Raw genomic sequence first — 6,188 nt, 5'->3', positions numbered from 1 at the left:
ATTATTATTATTAATATTATTATTATCAACAAAGTATAACACCGAGTTTTCAATACAGCAACATGATCTTCTATCACTTGGTGTCACTTTATTATTATTATTAAACATGTTACATTAAATAATGTCCATATTAAATATTTTCCACCACAAATTGAACTGAAAATATTCTTAATGTAGAGCCAAGAAATGTTCTGAAAGCATTCATATATATTCATACTACAGTTATTATAAAGTGTTACCAGATTAAACACATACTCAGCCCTTACGTCATGCATATGAGGTTTCCACATCTTTAACTCATTTTGTTTCTAGTTTGGCTTTGCTGTGAGGAAATACATAGTGACAGACCCTGATCAGCCAGACCAATAAATCTTTCAATATTTGGCCATTTTCAGATTATCCTCATATCATTGCAAATAATCATGAACACTTGGATGGCTAAGAGATGTGTCAGTTTCAAAATGTACTGAGAGTTTTGTCAAAGGATATTGCACATTTCCTGTTCCCCCCACATAATACATTTTGTTTAAAACTTGTGTTACATAATACATAATCTGTTTTATAAGTATTGGTGTCGGTATTGCTGTCAGTTAAATTAGATATTGGTTGACCTCTAAAAATAGCTATGAGAAGCACATTCACAATATAAAATATCTTATGTATATTCATCATATGAGCCTGATGTAGTTTAGTGAGATTAGTTGCAAAAATATCCATACCATACAACTGAAAAAGCATTGTCTTAAAAATTACATACATAATACAGCATTACAACATTTTATATATCGTTAATAAAATAGATAAAAAAGCTTCTTCTTTTTTTTAACAAACGCAATTTTTCATCACCAAAGCTGATTTTTGGAGCAATTTATAAAATCCCATTTTTGTTTATGTATGGAAATAGCTATGTCCTGACACACATTTAAGTCCTTTGCTTACTTGCAGAAATAAGGATAATAAACCATTTTCTCATTACATGAGGTTTAAGGTTAAGAATAAACATCTGACAAGTAAGCATACCCTCAAGCAAATCATTAATGCATGACATGTAATGACATGCAGAACATTTATCACTCTACAGGACAGCACAAACCCAGAGGAACCACATTTCTAAATCACCCCATTAGGGCTTACTAAGGTCTGTGCTTGCAGGAATGCTGTGAGGAGGTGTAGATGTTTTTAACTTTCAAAAACACGTCATGCCTTCTTCTATTAGACTGTAGCAATCTGTACCAACATTATTCATTTACAAAAACAAAACAAAACAAAAAAAGTGGAGAATTTCTGAATGAAGAATGCGTGTGATATTTCCACAAATTCTGGTCAAAACATTTTTTTTTATATACCTATGATGTGTTTCTAGGCTGATTACTATATTTTGAGACACAGCAACTGTAGGAAGCAAATGAAGTAAAGGTGTTTTGCAAGATGACCTTCAGTGTTTTGACTGACTTTGGATGAAAATACATTTTACTTGAAATAAATCTTTGTGCTAAAAATGAAAAATTTTGCATAAAGCCAAGGGCAAATAACAGTTTTTTGGATAATCCACTGTTAACTCTTGTGTCACGATGGTAAAGTCCATCATTTGTTCATGTCTAATCCAGTCTGCAGAGGCTTCAAAGGGATTTAGATTCCTGAAGCTCAGATCTAATGCACAAAATAGACATTCATGCTGGACCAAGATACCCAGACTTTGATCAGCCACACGGCTCATTTATTGGATCTAGCTGCAGATATACACACTGCTGTGATGCTTTTATTTCTGTTTGAAGGCACAGTCTAACTCCAGACTGAAGGATCCAACATCTTCTCAAATTATCTGCACAAAAGGTCAGCACATTTGTTTTCAGTTGCAAAAAGATCTAATTTAGAAAATGACTCATTGTATTTGTGGACTTAGAATGTGGAATTATTTGTTAGTGTTTATCCTGAGCTTTACTGCCACCTGTAGGTGTTTCACCATTATGCCAACCGCATAGAACTAACATGGCGGATTTACAAACATCTGTCAAACATTGTAGTTTGCTTATGTCTTGGAAAGCTGTACCTTCATGGGCCATTTATTGGAACAAATAGCATCCAGGTGGATTAATATTTTTATTTTGTATTTCATAAATTATTATTTCGCAATTCACTTTAAAATGTCAGAATATTGTTTTTGTATCATAAAACTATTCTTACAAAGGTTTTTTTTTCTGTTTCTGTTTCTTACAATATATATATATATATATATATATATATATATATATATATAATGTAAATGCAAGATTCAGCATCCAAAACACTTCAGGACTCTATTCTCTATGCACAATCTATGATAGTATTATAGTATCTGACATTATTCCATGTTCTGTGCAGCTGTGCTTGTATCCAGTGGTGCAGCAGAGTGGAGTTTCCCCCAGTCTTCCCCACTGTGTGGACTCTCACAGCCCTGAAGCCATGAGCCGCAGGGCTACATACCTGAGCCCTCTCCCTGTGGCTCACCGTCAGGCCTCTGAGAGGTGGGCGAAGAGAAAAGGAAGAAGTTCAGAGAAGTCCCAGAATGGATGGATTGTGTTACATTCCACTTGACATGTTAGTAATTGAGACATGTGAGCAAGCACTGGAAATACAGTAATGTCTTTCTTCCAGGGAACATTGTCCATTCGAATGGAATTGTAGTGATTACATATAGCAAATAATATCAGTCACAGTAAATAGTCAAGGGCATATTTTTAGAATATTACAGTAAAAGATCACACATTATGCACACATCAATAATATTCTTATTAAGCCTTTCATCTTGTTTCCCAAAATATCTAAACATCTTTATAGTTTGATAAATTTAGATTTTAAGACTTCTTTTAAAAGAACATCTTGATTTATTTACCAATTGGGTATGACAAATAAACATAATTGACTGTGTCTTGCATGGTGGATTGAGAGTCTCACCATGTGCACCCCCACTTGTGATCCACCATTAAAGAACATCTTTGAGTTGTCCTGCTCCTGATAAAAATAAATAAATAGATCAGCAGTTTCATAAGGTGCTTTTCAGTTCCATATTCAACAAAAATGATCTTACATTATATATCAGAGGGTCCAAGCCCTCAAGATTGTTTCACTCAACCACCTTTATTATACTTTTAAAAGGCTTATATACAAAGTGATGTTAAATACTCTCCAAGATAGCTGCTGTGGGCTTTTGCACATTTGTACTCAACTCACGTAATCTGAGTTGGCCTCAAGTAGTTCTTCTGCCTCACTGTCTTCAGAGCTACAGCCTCCTTGTTGACATCTCACTGCCCGCCTCTCTCGCCCAGACCTCAGAAAGTCCACTGCAGAAGACTTCCGGAGAAGTGCTAAAGTAAGTAAGTAAGTAAATAAATAATCAGTTTTTCATAGGGAACCTTCTACAATCTATATTGGGGTGGGGCTATAGACATATGGAGTTTTTTGTTGCATGTTAAAAAATTCTGAAAAATCTTTTTCACTGATTATTCTACTGATAATTAAAAAGCTAACTGTGTATGTCTTCTTTTCCTCAGTACTTATTAATCATACTTAATTTAATAACATTGTTAATAACAATTATTGAAAGCAACAGATTAAATTGTATGCTTAATAGATTCATATTCAATCTAATATAAATAATGCATATAAAATAATATACATTAATATATTTGATCAATAATTTACATGGATAGATATACTTAATATATGTATAAAATTACAACATAATCGTATAAAATATTATACATATAAAACTGCCATTATTAATGAAACAAAAAAACTAAACAAAACTGTCAATTCATTATCCATGAATGAATTAATTAATTAATGAATGAAAAAGGAAAAGTCAGCAGCACAAGCTTCTCATACCTGCTTCACAGATGTAGGTTGCAAACGCCAGGACGAGCAGCATTAGTATCATCTGTCTGTGTGGCCCCATGTCTGATCTCAGCTCTGAGCTCAGAGTCCTGCTGCTTTGTACCTCACCTGAGAATCAAGCCCCTCCCACAGCAGCATCAACAGCCGCAGCATTCGTCTCAGTGGGGTGTGGCCTTCAGCATCTGCCCCAACAGATTGAACTGGACCAAAACAGAAATGTACATTTACATAAACCAAAGCACAGTTGAGCCAACACTGGGCACACTGTGCATCTTAAGATGTTATCGGAAACTACGCCACAGCAGCATCAACAGCCGCAGCATTCGTCTCAGTGGGGTGTGGCCTTCAGCATCTGCCCCAACAGATTGAACTGGACCAAAACAGGAATGTACATTTACATAAACCAAAGCACAGTTGAGCCAACACTGGGCACACTGTGCATCTTAAGATGTTATCGGAAACTACAAAATGTAAACACTGGTCTCAGGCCAAGCCAGCAAGAGACAGACGGCAGGTTTTATCACTGAATGTTATGCTGCTTACAATCTTTAAGTGCACTTGTTAGTTGATACATAAATAATATACAAATATTCCATCATATTTATTTAAATATTACATACAGGCTTAAATTGGTTTCTGTCTAGGAATTTATTTATTTAACACTTTATATGGTAGCCTATACAGCTAGATGTCAAATTAGGAAGTTGTCGTGAGAGCTATATTTCAGCAAAGGTCAAATAATCTTTTTTTTTTATTATTTTTTAATAGCTGCTGGACAAACATGAGAATACAATAAAACCACAGAGTGATACATTAAGCCAGTCTATGAGGTATGTCATTATATGTGTTTTAGATGTTATGTTTTTATACATTTATTCATTTATTATTTCCACTGGCTAGTGTGATATTTTTGTATGCTATCTTTCATATTTTTTGCTTTATGGATTGTTTTGTGTTTCATATCAGTTTTATTGCCTATATTTTGATTAAACCCTGTAATAAGCAGTTTAATGGTCCATTTTGACAGTTTACTCTATATAGTGTGAAAATATGCATTGCTATTGTGAAGAAAAAAAAACAAACAAAAAATTATCCTTTTTCCTGGGCAAAAATATTATTATTTTTTTTTTAGTAGCCTTACACTATCTTTCAAAAGACTAGGCCATTAAGATTTATTTTTTATTTTTTGAAATGAATATTTTTGACAATATTTTAAATTAATAATATTTAACAATATTACTGTTTTAACTAATCAAATAAGTGCAGCCTTGATGATCCTAAGAGACTTCTTTCAAAACATTTATAAAAATGCATCGTTTTTAGTTTAATAATTGAATTATTGAATATGACATGTAATCACATTTTAAATGAAAAACAGATCATGTATATGATTGAGAAATGTATTGTGTGTTGGCGTGGTTTGTATTTACACCTGTAGCGTCTCCCTGAAACACTGTGTTCGTGTTCAGGCTGTTGTGTTGCCAGTAGTTCAGGTGTGCCATTGTTCAGTTCAGGTTTGCAACTGCCTCACGTCAAACAATTTAGCCCTTGTTTACTAGAGCACAACAAATCGGATCCTGAAGATTCTTAGGGATTAAACAGATTAGAAGTGGATAGCGTGTTTTTGTGGACAAAGGGTCTTGTGATTCAGGCTATAGTGTTACCTGTCCCTCTAATTAAGAAGCTATCGAGAAGCTGGATGAAGGGCGAGATGGAGACTTTCCATCAGTGGAAAAAAACTCAGAGGACCCATTAAAGTGAAACCGAGCATGATAACCCCAAACCAGGCCCTGTGACCTCCTGTATCATCACGCCACTTCACTTTTAGGCCATCTACTTAAAATTCACAACACACACACACACACACACACACATTATTCTCTACTGTTTCACTTTAGAAGCTTGTGAAATTCCACAACCGGGAAGTCTGGATGCCTGGCCCTGCAGACACAGAGCTGGCAGTATCTAAATAGCACAGGGCTAAACTTGATAGCTTATTGTTAACTTGTTGGTGCATGTAGATGGATCAAATGGTTTTCTTTGCATGTGTGTATTTTGCAAAAGCAGAATTTATTGTATTGGTTTAAATTAATTCCAACTAATTCTTTACTGACAGGAAAATAGGGCACAAAATGAAAGAACCATTAATATCTTTATTCACATGGAGCATGTGTACTTTTTCTTTATTGTGTAAGTTCTCAGTTTATAACAATCGAAAGGCCACGGCTAAAGCTACAAAAAAATGTAAGTAGCCAACTCTTATATTTGTTTTATGATTTTGACTGCAACGACATGAGGATTAAATTAACATTAAA

Source organism: Sinocyclocheilus grahami, unplaced genomic scaffold, assembly GCF_001515645.1.
Source record: "Sinocyclocheilus grahami isolate Dianchi unplaced genomic scaffold, SAMN03320097.WGS_v1.1 scaffold1472.1, whole genome shotgun sequence".
NCBI classification, from domain to species: domain Eukaryota; kingdom Metazoa; phylum Chordata; class Actinopteri; order Cypriniformes; family Cyprinidae; genus Sinocyclocheilus; species Sinocyclocheilus grahami.
Note: the sequence above shows the minus strand (reverse complement) of the source record.